Below are 16444 nucleotides of genomic sequence, written 5' to 3'. Positions count from 1 at the left end.
GAAATAAATCAAGATTTCTTAATGCCATAGCTCAAGTTCAATATTCTGGGTGTAGAAACATTTCCGTCAGAATTGTTTTGCAATGCTTAATTAGGACATGTAACCATTCATTTGTTTCTTTTGTGATGTAGAGTAAAGCTTAGTTAATAAACTCAGTTCAATTATATTTTGATACGGAACAAATATTTGAAGAAACCATTTCCCTAGCTTTTAAACGTAAATTACGTAACACACTGAAATTTGGGATTCGTATGAAACTCTGTTTCTCTGAACTCTCACGAAACAAATTCATCTCTCGAACAGCTTAATGTATTCCGAATGGTCAGTTAGTCACAAATGTAAACAGGTCTGATCTTGTGGTTGAAGCATAGAAAGTAAAGAACTGTACACACCGAACTTATGAACCACCGGGGATAGTAACATTTGACTGCAACGAATAAGAGATAGGATTACACGCGGAAATATTCAGTAAGCGAGTCCCTGGAACCACGGTCCATAGAGTTCCTGGAAATACAGATGTTTATTTGCTTTCGCTTACTGAAAAGTCCCCCGGTAGGGACGGTAGATTCTCATATCCAAATTCATTACATGGGTGTTTTTATTTAGAGACGCCCTCCATGTCCTTATACAACATTATAACATCTTAGGAAGCAGAGTATTCTGTAAACAAATAACAGTTCTGCAAATCGACAAAGTGGCCACAGGGTGTGCAAGAGGCTTTATCAATCCTACCCTGCACCGTCTACTTGTACTTGAATTCTATTAAAGATCATCGTGATTTACAGTTTCAAGTAAATAGCATTGAAGACGTATTTTAAAGTTCCAGTGAGGCAAAAATATATAGACCCAGGCCACCTGCTTCTTTTACATATAATATCACTTGGCACTAACCAAATGTAACGAGATACAGTAGTATTGGTTTAAAGAATATACTTGCCTTCGATGTCTAGATCATGTCGTTGTATTTGTCTCTGGTTTCTAATGCCTTTGGAGCAGCATCAGTTGTTAGGTACACACTATTTGCCACATAAACACGTACACACCACTTCAATAAACACTGAAATGATCTCAAATAAAATGCAGGTTTTAATGTCTTACAACGATACGAACAATCTACTCGATTTCTATTGGAAATTCTTAGGTTCCTGCCTATCATTTCTGAATATTATGAATGATACGGACCGTACCTATTCAACATATTATAGGCATAACTAATAAACATAATTCAGACACACTTCCAGAACACAATAATTTCCGATTAACACATCCCTACATAATTGTACTAAATGACAAAATTTATGTTTTAACTGGAGAATTCGACAAACATTAACCCAATCTCGCGCGCGGTACCCTACTGACTACAGTATCATGGAAACGACACCCCCCCCCACCCTTACTTAGCTTTCCGTCCACTAGAGCTTCATTTTGTGTTCTCATACACACTTTAAAAACCGCATAACTTCTCAAAGTAGTATTTAAATTGTGAAATAAATCTTTTGGCGTACAGCTGTTTGAAGCAAAATTCCCCAGCTGCGTCCCTTTTACATTCTTAAATTTATGGTTACTCACTCCTTTGAATAACGTAGTAGGACCAACTAGTAGGTTGAAGGACGACAAAATAATGAAATCATAATGAATCAAATGGCCGTGTCGCTGGGAAGATTCGTGCAATATAAAGGTTGCATTTAAGGAAGAAAAGCCTGTAAAATAACCCTCACTTCTCTCTCTGAGACGAGCTATTCTCTGCTCCACTTCAGTTGAAGGAATTTAAATACAAAGTCATGGGCTTGCAGTCGCAGGGTTCTGGGTTCTCAGAAGTTGCAATAAAGGCAGAAACTGCAACTTAAGCATTAAATACCATTCAACAGTAATTAGGGTCACAAATATGCAATTAAAAATAAGTGTAATTACTCTTCGATGGGCAGTGCCCATTGAGCTTTGAAGGAAAGTGTCATCTTGTAGCTTAATGTCAAAGATGTTGAATTAGCTGAATTGATCTGGTTCTTTGTACCAGCCCAGGATGTGATGGCAGATGGGTATGGAACAGTTGGTGGAATGAGAATCGGCAGGGGAAATTGAAGTACTCGGAAAAAACCTGGCTTAATGCCACTTGGTCCACCACAGATCTCGCATTACTTTATATACAATTTTCCACTTATCAACTATCATGTGACAGACCAAGTAAGCTCAAATGGCAACTTTTAGTTTCTGCTTCTTTTGCTTGTAATTGTTTAGTAACCTCCTACACACAAAAAAAAGATAAATATATCAATAGTTACTTATTTCTAGACCACGACATGTTTAGCTGTTAATGATCATCCTCAGTTAGTATACCATTTAAGTTTCTTAATGAGTTACGATTTCATTAAAAGAGTTCTTGCTGGGAATTAGATGCATTCGCCAAATGAGGTTTTAAGATATAGGCCTACAACAATTTCTAATATATGTACATAGAGTATAAACCATGTGTAAAAATAAAATTATTATTATTATAGATTTTGAATATTTTACTTTTTCTTACTAGTATATGAAAGTAATATTAGTACTGCCATATTATAACTAAAATTAAAAGCCGTTACTAGGTTATGGCATAGTAAACAACTCATCAGCGTAAAAACGATTACACACACAACAGAGGAACGATATTTTCTGTGCAGTCCGAGCGGATAACGACGTCACCAAGCAATAGAAGAACTGTTCGAAGCGGTGTTTGTATTATGGTCCGTGTCGAGTAGTAGGAGGTGATGAAAAGGGAACCCAGTACCTGGGGTGTATATCTGGGCCACCCTATTCCTGGGGTATATAAATGCAGGGACCTGGCCCTCCAGCTTGGGAGAATTTCGAATCTGAGACAACCATCATGAGCCCCACAGGACTCGGACCTGAGAACTACTGTGCTGGCGAGTACCAGCAGCTACTGTAAACGACACATCCATCCTCTCGTCAGAGAGGATGTTACATAGGACTATGAAAGGATGTATTCAGTTGGAAAAGAATGCTGTTCGTGAGTCTCAAGGGGTGATACCTTTATTGGACAGTCACTTTTACACTAACACAATTATTCTCAAATTATAACGTCGTCAGACGTTTCCTCTTCCGTGTTATACACTCTCGCACCGCTAATCTCGTTGAAGTGTCTTCTGCTCTGCTCGGAGCTCAACTGCCCTTTGTCCTTTGTTGAATACGAACTCGCTTCTGCTGAAGTGGAATACGAACTCTTCTGTTCTAGTCGGATAAGAAATCTGCTTGTCTCCAAGTCCAAGTCACATTGCGACTGATGGTCAGTCAGTCAGTAAGTCTTGGTGTCGAGTCTCATCTGGGGCTCATGACCAGATATTTGTTACTGTTTGGCATTTACGGTCTTGTTTTTGTGGGGCGCCCTCTCTGACTAGAGGACGGGTCTGCTTTTTGTATATGATGCTGGCCCTTGCCAGTGCAGTCTTTCTCGGGTCCAAGTCTCTTGGGACTCGAGACCATATTTTACTGTCTCAGAATTGAGACTTCCCTTTTCGTCGCCTCCTACGACTCGCAGGGTCACGGTGGAGGTATTCGACCTCTGCTTGTCTCAAAGTCAAAGTCAAAGTCACATTTCTACTGACCGTCAGTCAGTCAGTCTTGGTGTCGAGCCCCATTTGGAGCTCATGACCAGATATTAATTATTACCGTTTGAGAGTTACGGTCTTGTTTCTGTGGGGCGCCTTCTCTGACGAGAGGACGGGTCTGTCTTTTGTATATGCTGCTGGCCTTTGCCAGTGCTGTCTTTCTCGGGTCTGAGTCTCTTGCCGAATAAAAACTGTTATAACTTGCCCTCGGACTGAATAGGGAACACCTTGTCGAAGGGTTAATTTCTCCCGTTGCTATGTAAACGCTGCTTCAAACAATTCGTTGCAGCGGGAATATGTTTCTGCCTCAAACAATTTGTTTGTAACGGTGTATTCCCCACCGGTAGACTTTCATTTCCGCGGGCAACGAATTCCTAGGCTTCGCTGCCTAGGAATTTGCTAGCCGTTGTACAGCAATGGATGCGTTCTGATTCCAAATATTCCGACTCTGGGCGACACGCCACAATATGAATGTGCATAAAAACCAGAAAGATTTTGGTACCACTCATGGTCATTTTCCCTCCTCATTCCACGTTATATAATCTATGCAGATTAACAGGGCTGGTATAAGAATCATAAACAGTACCGTCCTCCCTCGTGTGGTTTCGTAGATAAGTACCAGCGTTTCGAAGAAACCTGTTCGGCCATACTCACTGTAAAAAAAAATTCCTCTCTCTTCTACTCAGAAGGCAGATGCATCAGATTCCTCCGAACCCGTTCATAGTTACCGTATTGGCCCGAACACTAGGAGATCCCGAATATAAGGCAATCACCAATTTTTTTCAACGAGGTCAGAATTATTTTGACAAAAATGAATGTCATTTATTTCTGAGGTTTGTGAGCAAAATTAAGTAACAACTAAGTTGTAAGATTTGAGGCTTTCACGGCGGTGACTATGAAGAAAGCAGTCTTCTGGGATTTGGCACCGTGTATAAGTGGTGTNCCGGTTCTCACGGTCTCTTCGCTTGCAGAATTCTTATATTTTCTTCTACCCTGAAGATGGAGGCGATACGTTCCTCCGAAAAGTCGGTTAACACCACTTATACACGGTGCCAAATCCCAGAAGACTGCTTTCTTCAACAACTAAGTTATTAAGAAAAAATACAGTCCAAATTTAATGTCTTGAATATAATTCTTGGTGTTTTCGCAAATACCATCAGAATTAACAATTAGAGCTCTTCATAAAAATCTCCATATTCATTCGTGGGGACCCAGAAAAAATGCGACCAGACTTTTCTTAGAAGCAGCAATAAAGAAACCCTCCCTAGAGTTAGGCTGGTGCTCTATCTTACAGGCTACATTGCGGAATCTAAAAATACATAATCCTCACTGTCACCGACTTCAGAAACTCGTGTCTCACCATTTAAGCATCAGTCACTTAAGCTTACAGGTCTTCAAGCAGTCTGGGTGTTTTTAACCAAAATTATATATTCTTTCCTCGTTTGCGTCATACATGTCACGTTCATCTGAAGTTAAATCGAACTGAAACGGTGCAATCGTTTTATTCGTATGACCTACATACCTTACACGGAGCTCATTAAATGAACACATAAAATAGTCGTATCTCTCCATCTAATTGTATGCTTCACCATGAAATTACTTCAAGGATTTCGACGATATTTAGTAGTGACAGTCTACTCCAAAAGCTGTCCGGATTGGTTAATCTCGGCTGAGAGTAGTCTATTGTATTATCTTGTTTATAAGACATTCAACTATAATTTTATTGCAAAAGGTTAATCAAATGAAAAGAAATTTATTAATTTTCTCAACAACTACTACCCGTAAACATCTGGTATATGAGGAAAGAGAGGACATGTGGCAGGATCCTCTGGAAGACCGTACAGCTGGAGATCGAAGAGCGAGCAGTAGAATTTTGCATCGGGCTGCGGAAAACGAGTGACTGGACATCCTGGAAGACTCGGTCCCCATCCAAACGGAAAAGAAGGATATTGGTGATACACCTGGACCGAATGGCAACTTGTGAGTGCCTCGCTCGGGATGAGCGGCTTTAAGAAAATAGCAGTGGGAGCAGTTCGAGAGTAATCACTGTGAGAACCGAGCTACGGGGAAGGAAGGCAATGCCCATCACAGACGTCACAAGCACAGCCTTCAGAAAAAAGAAATGACAGTACTCCTGTAGGTTCTTCGGGACGAATGGCCTTAAGGAGGGAGAAATGTGGCATGCAGAAACGTTGCTAGGCAACGACCGCGAGATAACCAAATATACAACAAGTAATGGCCCGTAAACATCAATAGAAGAATAGTGTTTTCTGTGTGGTCAGCGCCGATGGCTATGCAGGTAATAATGGCGCAGTAACAGAAGAACGATATTTTCTGTGTCATCCTTTCCGAGGCGTTAAAGGCAGGAGAATCAGTGAGGAGTTACAGTCAGTTAGTGGAGTGGAGTCAGGTAAAAGGTACGAGTAAAAGGTAAAGTTGTCTCTGTGCTCAACGAATTAAGCACTTCGTCATTAAGGCGTATGTGGGAGTGATTTTTAATTCACGTAGTGGGGGGTGGAGTCCAGCTGGGTCCATTCGGCACGGCGGCCACTGATTGGCCTGTTGTAACTGCCCCGGGGGACTATGATGATGGAGAATTTGGTGGAATGAAGATTGGCAAGGGAAACCAAAGTACTCGGAGAAAATCTGCCCCAGCGCCACTTTGTCCACCACAAATTCCACTTGACTCGAACCCTGGCCGCCGCGGTGGGAAGCCAGCGACTAACCGCTTGAGCTAGGGTGCGGCCCTCGGCTCGTACTAAGGCGAAAACTGTTAATTCATATCAGCATAAATTAGACGATTGCATTAAAATTAGGTCGCATCTTTCAAACACGCCTATAATGAGGGTTACCTATCTCTACGTGTATGTAAAATAGCAAAAANCAAAAAAAAAAAAAAAGTGCATTTCAACTAGTGTCCAGAATATTGCCTCTACATATTTCAGTCTCATGTGAAGTGTTCTCAATTTATAGGCTATAGACTGATGTAAGTATTCTTTTAAAAAATTTCAGTTCCACTTATACATTTCACCAGTTCCATTCGCTGAAAAAGGTGGTATTTTTTATTTTGAAAGAAAAATCATGTATACACAAATATGGTGTAGGCCAGTGTTTCTCAACCGCTGGGCCGCGGCTCGGTACTGGGCCCTCATCTTGTAAAAAGGAACTTACCTGGCCGCCGTCTCACAAAATTTGAGAACCACTGGTCTAGGCAATGCCCGCCTGGCCCTCTGTAGCACATTCTTATAAACATCTTATTCTCTGACAGCGGTCACTCCGCGATTTGTGTGACGTCTCTTTTAACCTAACTCTAAGAATATACTATTACTATTTTGCACATATGCTTATTTTTCTCTTTTTTTAAACAAATTTTGCGATTTGTTTATGAAGTAACAGACACCTTGCACAAATCTTTTTTCTTCTAACCTTAAGAGCTCTGTAACTGGCTTTGGGTATTCTTTTCTGCTGTTCTCAAACAAAATGTCCATCATTTTTGCCCTTTGGTCCTCGTACGGTTTACAATCCCAGAAGATATGTGTGTTCCACCGTTTGCTGCATTCAAAGATGGCGGTAGAAAGCAACCAGAAAGTAGAGCCATCTGTACGGCAAGCAGACAATCACCTTTCTACATGTAACTTATTGTTGTGAAAATTCACTACTCGTTCAACAGGTGGCGCGAGACTACAGAGGAATTTCTGTTCCACAATGCGGACCACAACCTCCTAGAAAACAAATATTATCTCATTAGATTTGAGGTTTTCACGGAGGTGACTATGAAGAAAGCAGTCTTCTGGGATGTGGCGCCGTATAGATACTGTATTAACCGACGTTTCGGAGGAACTGCTTTCTTCAAATATTATCTCGATTTAGTTTTGCTTATTTAGAATGTAATTAATGGAAGGTGACAGTAATTTAGAACGAAATTCGTCCACAAATGTTATAAATAAAAATAATTATACTGTAGAGGATCTTATTTCAACAGTTAATATTTAATTAATAGTGGTACTTTATGTGTTTATGGAATTCTGGTGTTCATTATAGTCTTAACAAAAGTCATTACTTAACCGTACCCCGGGTAAGGTCAACCCAATTTACATCTTTATTAGAATCTATCAAAGATTGATGTTAACATTATCTTCCCTTCTACGCTTAGGTGTCCAAATTCGCCAGAATTAAACACGAACAGGTATGTAGGATTTGAGGTTCTCACAGCGGTGGTTATGAAGAGTACCATATTGTGGGATCTAGCGCCGCTCTGCTTTCCACCTGCTTCAAAGCTAGTGTCTTGTGCGACTTGTCCTTCGATTATGAAGATGAGGACGATATGTTTCTCCGAAACGCCGGTGGGCTTCTAACGGACTACACGGCGTTATTTCCCAGAAGACGGAACCCTTCACGAACAAGTTGGTTTGAAGGCAAAACTCAAGGTTTGTATTCAGGAGGTGCCAGGATGTTTCTCCTGATTATTTTAGTTCCTCCAGGCAAATTCCGGAATAGTGCATCTATTGGACTAAGAACGCCTCCTGCAAAATCATCAGTTGTCCTGTCACCCGACACTATATATTCTTGGCACTAAAAGCGTCGTTAAGTAACGCACACCAAACAGAATTAAATATAAATACATTTCTTATTAGGCCCTCTGTCCTGTTTCCTATCAGAATTAATATGGCGCTATGAACTTTCTAGGTAGAGTCGGTAGGATTCCCTGGGCTGGTGTTGGGCCCTGTCGCAAGGCTGCTACCTACACAGGACAAACGAACACAGAAGTATCACAGACATTCACACCTCGAGAGGGATTCAGACCCACAATCCCAGTGTTTGAGAGGGCGAACACAACGTGGCCACTGATCGGCGAACACGTGTCTTAAAACATTATTTTCTGGAAAATCGTGCTTGTCCAATGGGCTTAAATTTATAACTAACTTTTAAAATTTTTTAAAATTCGCTTAGTGGGGGGTGGAGTCCAACTGGGTCCACTCGGCACGGCGGCCACTGATTGGCCTATTGTAGCCTGCCCAGGGTGATTACGATGATCGAGAATTTGGTGGAATGAAGTTTGGAGAGGAAACCGAAGTACTCGGAGAAAATCCGCCCAATCGCCACTTTGTCCACCACAAATTCCACTTGACCAGATCCGGGATCGAACCCGGGCCGCCGAGATGGGAAGCCAGCGACTAATCGCTTGAGCTATGGCGCGGCCTTAAATTTATAACTAAGGAACTGAGGAACCTGATGTCTCCAGTTTCATTTCGGAAATAATTTCTATCCTGATTCTTCCGAAACGTTGTCATCTATCTACCAATCAACATGCCTTTACTTCTAGAAGGGCATAACCCTGATACCGACGTGAGAACCCCAAGTCTAGTTTATTTGCTTTAGTTTTGTCTAATCATACAGACCTCGTGTTCATGTCTTACTACCATAGTCTGAGTCTGGTTAAGTCAATATTTTGCGTAATTTCTAAAAGTGTTCCTAAGTGTCTGTAAACTTTGTCATTTCACATATCTGTCACGCCCTCTTTGCTAATGATAATCACGCAGATATGTCTCGTCTGTATTATTTGGTCCCACGCTGTCACCCATGGATCCCTCTTGCTGGCTATTTCAGTACCTGTTGACACTTGATCTTAAATTCAAATTACAGATCCAAACCTCCTTGAGTCGTGACTACGTTATGAAGGTGAAAGTGTGAATAAATAAGAGATCACCGAATGTAATGACAATGATCATCATATCGGTCATCGTAAATTAGTCTTCCTGCCCAAGGGGGTTGTGACTTAAGATAGTAATTACTATATACATATTTTGAAGATTCCTAAACCCACCCTGAACCACACTGAAACATTTAAAACGACACACGAATTTAAAATGTTTTAGTACAAGTTAAAATATAGGCTTAATTAAAGAGCGGTGGAGTGAAACTGCAGGTACTGGTGGGAAGTTTGATTGGGAAATTAAATTAATATTTTAAAATAAAATTGGTGGAATTTTGGAACTGGGAAAAGTGCGCCAGGAAATGTCCACTTTAAGTTTTTTCCTTGGCACTACAGCCCCAGTGGGCCTAGGCCTACCTCCATGAACTTCTCCGTTCACTTAGGTCCTCTTAAGTTTACACAAATTTATATCGTAACCAAGTCATGCTCGGATCATAAATTGGTCAATGAGAAAGAACCGTGGAGAGACTGTGAGCTACACACAGGGAATTGCTCAGAAGGTTGGCCGTTTACTCAAGAATTTTTACGTAAATCAGTAATTAGGGGGCTAGTGAGAGACCCTAACATTTCATGAAATATTGAGGAATATAAATTGCAATGGAAAATTCACTTCGAAAAGGTCGAAGGTGCACGACTTAGAAAAATGCCAGTGAGGACATTTTATTTTAGACCCAGGAACAGAAGAGGTGGAATACTAGATGAAAGGTGGTGCAACCAGACTTGAGTCTGAAATTGGGCCAGATGGCATGGTTTGTCTAGATCAGATTTAACTAATTTACGGTTAGCAGAGCATCGGTGGTCTGCGAAAATATTTCCAAGTCCAATGTCAAGGACTTTTATTTCTGAAAAACATAATTTGTTTCATGGCAACTATATTCAAATTATTTTAATTTTGAAAGCTATGAGTGTAACTGTTAACTAAACTTTCCTCCCATCCCATTATTTTTTAATTCTCGGTTAAATATTTTGATAGAGAAAATCCACTCAGTGAGCTATCGGTTGCTCCAGAAATATTGGGAAGTTCTGGTCTAGATGAAGATGATGATGATGATGATGATGATGATGACGACGACGACGACGTAAACAAAATTGTCGTCCAACAATAACAGCCCGTAGATTAATATTGCTCTTGCCTTCGAGGAATTGGTTAAGACTATTTCTCGTTTCTCCAAAAAATAAAGCATTCCTTAGCCTGAGACAGACAAATGGGTGAATTCTCCCAGAATTCCTGGATGTATTGAAGAAAAGCAGAGTCTCTGTGTCTGCCGGCAATAGATAGCCAGTTTTTCAGATAGTCGCTGTTCAATGTAGCGGCTGAGCTGTTTTGGCTTATTGTATTAAATAATGTGACATACAAACCAAGAAGATGTAGATATCAAGTTTATTCTATCTGTCCGAATTTCTGAAATAATATTCTGTATTTATCACAACTAAATAGCGTCACTTGCATCCTCCTAAAGTTTTAATTTATATGGCATAAAAGCTTCCCGATAGCACAGCAAACAATTCCCATAAGCAACACCTAAGACTCGAACCCATAATCAAGAGAAATTTCTGCATAAGAACGATAAAACAATTTACACGAAATGTTTTTCTCCGTCTGGCAACTAAACATATCCTGAGGGAGATATGCTTATGCTTCCTAGTCGAAACTGTAAGAGCATTACTGATCTAGGTCTCCGTTCGCACTTTCTTCTTGCTGGGGGCAAGCTTTAAATACGGCGCATGCTTCCACGGAAAGAAAAGTTGCATCGCTGTCCTGCAGGATCCAGAATGGCTCGAAACGTTAAGCCGACACACAACTTGACTCGTCCATGCAGAAAGCCAATTCTGTTTGATTTATTTTTCATTTTAAGCGTTTTTTGTACTAAATAAAACATGAATTCATAATAGGGATATTGTGTGCATCCAGCAGTCCGATCAGTCTAAGAAAAAAATTTACATTGAAATTTCCACTGAAACCTCAGTGACTTAACTTATAATATCCGTTTACATCTTTGCTCTTCGCAATGGCTGCATGAATTTCGGTTACACGTGGCGCCGGAGAGTTAACCTGAAGTTGTGAACGACTGCTATAAAGCAATATAGGCCTGATACTAAGTGGCCAATTAATTACTTCATGGAGCCGAGTTCTTCTTGAGAAGCTGCCAGTCTCTCAGCTACTTAAGAATTTCCCAACATTTTGCAGAACTCAAATGTTCATTACCGTGCTTTCCCTATCTTAAGCCAGATTAATGCAGTCCATTTCTTTAAAATTAATTTTCATAACATCTTTCCACCTACGTCTAATTGTACTTAGCGGTCTCCTTCCTTTTGATTTTCCCGCCAAAATCCCATGTGCTATATTCCCTACCCAACTCATCCTCATTCTAATTATATTTGGTCAAGAGTACAAATTATGAAGTTCCTCATTATGTAATTTTTCCAACGTCCTATCCATTGGGTAGCTACTGGCACCCACTTTTTAGGAGGCTGGGTGAATCCCAGAGTCGGTCTAGACACTGTGAAGAAGAGAACTCATGTTGGTCCTGCAGAGACTCGAATCCAGATTTCTCTGTTGTCCAGCAGAATAGCACAGTCTCTATACGGACTGAGATATCCCGGTGTCTTAAATGAAACATAAACAAAAATATNCAACTTTCTTCATTGTCATCGCCGTGAAAACCTCAAAACTTACAAAAATATATTATGATTATGCAGTATGACATTCTTCTTGCAGCTCATTTTGAAACAGCAGAACTTTAATTGACTGGCTCCATGAAGGAAATTTCTTCCTGAGGGACATATAACAATCATTTAACGGCCAAGATATTCCCCTAATTTTGTGAACCCGAAATTACATTATCATTATTATAAGGGTCCGCTAGTGGTTACCATTTTAACCAAATAACTCCAATCCATATCCTCACACTAGATTGCTCTTACGATGTATATCCACTTTAATAATAATCTTCCATCTACGCCAAAGTCTCCCAAGGAGTCTCTTTCCGTCAAGATATTCAACCGAAATTGTGGTTATATCACTCAACTCCACCATACGTGCTACATGTCTCGCCCATATCATTATGCTTGAATTGTAATAATACCAAATGCGGATGGACACGGCGGCATACATATATGCAAGGAAACTGTGAATATAGGGAGCACTCAGTAACATAGTTGGTTGAGGCACTCTGTTACAAGTTTGAAGGTAGTGGGTTCGATTCTCGATGACATTGACATAATCCTTCCAGCCGCACTATGGCCTTGGGTTTGGCTCAGCCGCTAACAGAAATGAGTACCAGAGATCTTCCTCGGGGTAAAGGGCGGCTGGAGCGTAAGGCTGACAACCTCACCGCCATCTGTGAGCCAATTGTCTAAAATATGTGGGAGCCTCGACATCTGACAATCCTATGGTCCTCCACGGTCTGTTACAGGGATAAATTCACCTTTTTCAACTTTTTTTTTCCTTGGCACTACAGCCCCAGTGGGCCTAGGCCTACCTCCGTGAACTTCTCCGTTCACTTCGACTTTTCTAGATCTTACACATACGGTAGGACTCCTTGGGCGAGTGATCAGTTTGTCGCAAGGCCTCTACCTGTAGACAAAGATAGAAAAACGCACACAAACATCCATGTCCTGAGTGGGATTCGAACCCACGATCCCGGTGTCCTAACGAAAGAAGACAGTACATGCCTTAGACCGCTCGGCTACCGTGACCGGCTTTTTAACTTTTAGCTGTGTGTATAGAAGAATTGAATAAGCAGCAATAGCAGAAAATTCGAGATATTATAAAAACTTTCGATTTGGTGGGCAATTATAAACACGACAGTGGGTCCTAGAGTTCCAGAAAAGACGAGAAATTCCTTATGCAGCTAAGCAAATATTGACTTCTAAAAAGCGAATCTGCGCGTTGAGTTTAGTTAATATGAACTGCGGCGAAACCTTCGATTCGAGAGTTTATTTGAAATGCAAGGAATGGCTGAATCATCAGGAGAAAATCACTTGTAAGAATATCATCATTTTAACATGAGACTTTCTTCTCTCAAGGACGCAGCAAACTTCCTTTTCAAAATGAGATGAAAATGGGAGAGAGAGACTCTTGCAGTGAAAACATCGGGAAGAAAGTGTTAACGATTCGTAATAACTAGGAATTACTTGGGAGAATCCATTTACATTCTCTATAGAAGAAAATATGAAAAAAGATAAATTGTCCCTACGGAGAAGTTCATGGAGGTAGGCCTAGGCCCACTGGGGCTGTAGTGCCAAGGGGAAAAAAAAGTTGTCCCTGTGCTTATCTAATTAAGTACTACACTATGAAGGCGTATGGGGGAGTGGATATCTAGAGCCACATTTTCTTGACCTGGGTACTAGCTGGAGGTGAGTGGTCAGATTCACGCCCCGGCCACCTTACTCCCGGGAAAGAGCCCTCGGTACCCATTGGATAGGAGGTTGGGTGGACCCCAGAGTCGGTCGGGACGATGTGGAGAAGAGGAAGTTCTTGACTTTAACGGGACTCAAACTCCGACCCCTCGGTCGTATAGCCCGTAGCGAGTCGCTATACCGACTGAGCTATCCCGGCTCCTGGAAGAAATCATACAAATCGAAATACCCATACATAAAGCAGAACTACCATGAATCGGCCTGAAACAGGCCCGAGCAGCGCCCGAGTTTTTCGTAAAATTCCAAATGCAGAGCCGCCAGAGTAACCTGGTGGTTCATCTTCCAACTAGAGAAATTAATTTAGCATATTTGTCCGACTGGTGTCCCTTCCGACAGCTGACACCGGAAGACCTCCAAGGCACTGTATGTAATACTTGTGACCGAGCTTATAGATGTTCTGGTAGCCGTCCATACTTGTATTATGGAAGCACAAGTTTCAAGCTGGTCGTGGGTTATCTACTATTTTCACTGAGGTTGTTAATAGTTTTTCTGTCTTTCTAGGCGATTGTCATAAAAGTATGCTTATCCTTATTTACAGAGCCTAAACAAAACGAGCGCCGGTCACGGTAGCCGAGCGGTCTAAGACATGTACCGTCTTCTTTCGCTTGGAAACCGGGATCATGGGCTCGAATCCCAGTCAGGGCATGGACGTTTAGTTTGTGTGTGTGCGTTTTTCTGTGTTCGTATACAGGTAGAGGCCTTGCGACGAGCTGATCACCCGCCCAAGGGGTCCTACCGAATGTGTAAGATCTAGCAAAAACCGAAGTGAGCGGAGAAGTTCATGGAGGTAGGCCTAGGCCCACTGGGGCTGTAGTGTCACGGGGGAAAAAAAAACGAGCAGACCGTGACAATCACTGACGCATTTCAGGGCCGTTATAAACTGCAGAGATTAAAATGTCTAACGATATCCACAAATAATAAACAGGAAGGGATTCACAACGTGACTATTATGGCCTGAGTAAATGTAAATTACTATCCCGGCATTCGTTTGGAGAGACTGGAGAAAACCACTACAAACCTCAGCCAGGATAGCGATCACCTGGACGGGGTTCGAATCCGATATCTCCCGAATACAATTACAGAGTACTATTGCAACGATAATCTGCTCGGTATGTGCTGTGATTCCAGCAACTCAGATTACATACAAGAAGACTCTAATGATGATTAGTGAATAATGAAGAAATCATCAGTTTCTGTGTTTCGAACGAGGACAGGGAGACGGCAAGGCGGAGAGGAATGCTGTGAAGCACTGCGATTCGGAGAAGTGCTGCCTGCTCTGCTCCAGAATGCAATGTTTCAAGTGTAGAAAGTGGATGCTCCAGTTCATTGCTATTATGACGCGCGTTTATGATAATCACTCTCTATTACACCACAATTTTCAATATCTTCCAGAACGTGTAACCTACAATTACAATTACTGTTGAAATTTTCGTAACGCCCAAGTCATCGTGCTTTTAACTGTGCCAATAGGCCAGGCCAAGGAACTCCAGATAGTAATTACAGTATATTTTCTGTACCTCGCTCGGTATCTGTAGCGAGGACTGAATGAAAAAAGAAATTGTACCAGTGCTTAATTAATTAAGCACTATGTCATGAAGGCGTATGGGGAAATGGATATGTAGGTCCACATTTTCTTGACCTCGGCACTAGATGGAGGTGAGTGGTCAGCTTGACGCCCCCGCCGCTTTACCCCCGGGGAAAGAGTCCCCGGTACCCATTGGATAGGAGAATGGGTGGGCCCTAGAGCCGGTTTTTATATGACTTGAAGAAGAGAAAATTCTTAATCCTACCGGGACTCGAACTCTGACCCATCCGTCGTCCAGCCCGTAGCCAGTCGCTATACCGACTGCGCTAACCCGGTTCTTCGAGGGCTGAATGAAGGGGTTGTTAATCTTCCACGGAATTTTCTAGTTACTTGTATCTGCCTTCTGAAATATTAAATCAGCCTTGCAGTATTTGGTCCATCACTCTAGCCCAGAAAGACAAACGCGGATGGTCCTCAACTATCGCAAACGGCTGTGTTCTGGGGCCAAACAGGCAATATAGTGACATACTCTCATTAATGACTGCGTATATGTGTTTCATTTTAACTAGAATAGCTGAAGAAATACGAATGCCTCTTACAGATAGATATTTGGAGTTCCATAAACTTTCGGCTCTCCGTTATTAACGCCTCTACAAACTTAGCACAAGCTCTTTAGGTTGTCATATAGGCTGCATCTGATTTCCATGGGTTAATCGTTATTGGTCGTGAGCAGGGTCGAAACCGATCTCTTGGGACTCGTTATTGGTGTTATCGGCCTGGCCAGAATTCCTACTGCACTTCTTGTTTCCTTCGGATAGGAATGTTGACTGTGTGCGGCGTATTGATAAGGTGCCACTGAAAGTTGTGCTTACAGGAGTAACTAACGGAGGTAGGTAAGTACGTAGGTACGGGAAACTAGCTGGGTCGGTTTGCATGAGACTCATGGGCAGCGATGCCGGAATTCACCAAACAACAAAAAGCTGATTCACCCTGATATTAATTCACTTACCTTTTACACTACTCTTTAATTAATTGCAGGTAAATTACTTATAATTACAATCTCTTATTTAAAATAGGAGCCGGGATAGCTCAGTCGGTATAGCGACTGGCTACGGGCTGGAGGGCGGAGGAGTCGGAGTTCCAGTCCCGGTGAGGCAAGAATTTAAATTCTACATGTCGTCC

This window comes from Cryptotermes secundus, unplaced genomic scaffold (assembly GCF_002891405.2).
Source record: "Cryptotermes secundus unplaced genomic scaffold, Csec_1.0 scaffold614, whole genome shotgun sequence".
In the NCBI taxonomy this organism is placed as follows: Eukaryota; Metazoa; Arthropoda; class Insecta; order Blattodea; family Kalotermitidae; genus Cryptotermes; species Cryptotermes secundus.
This window is presented reverse-complemented; position numbering follows the sequence as displayed.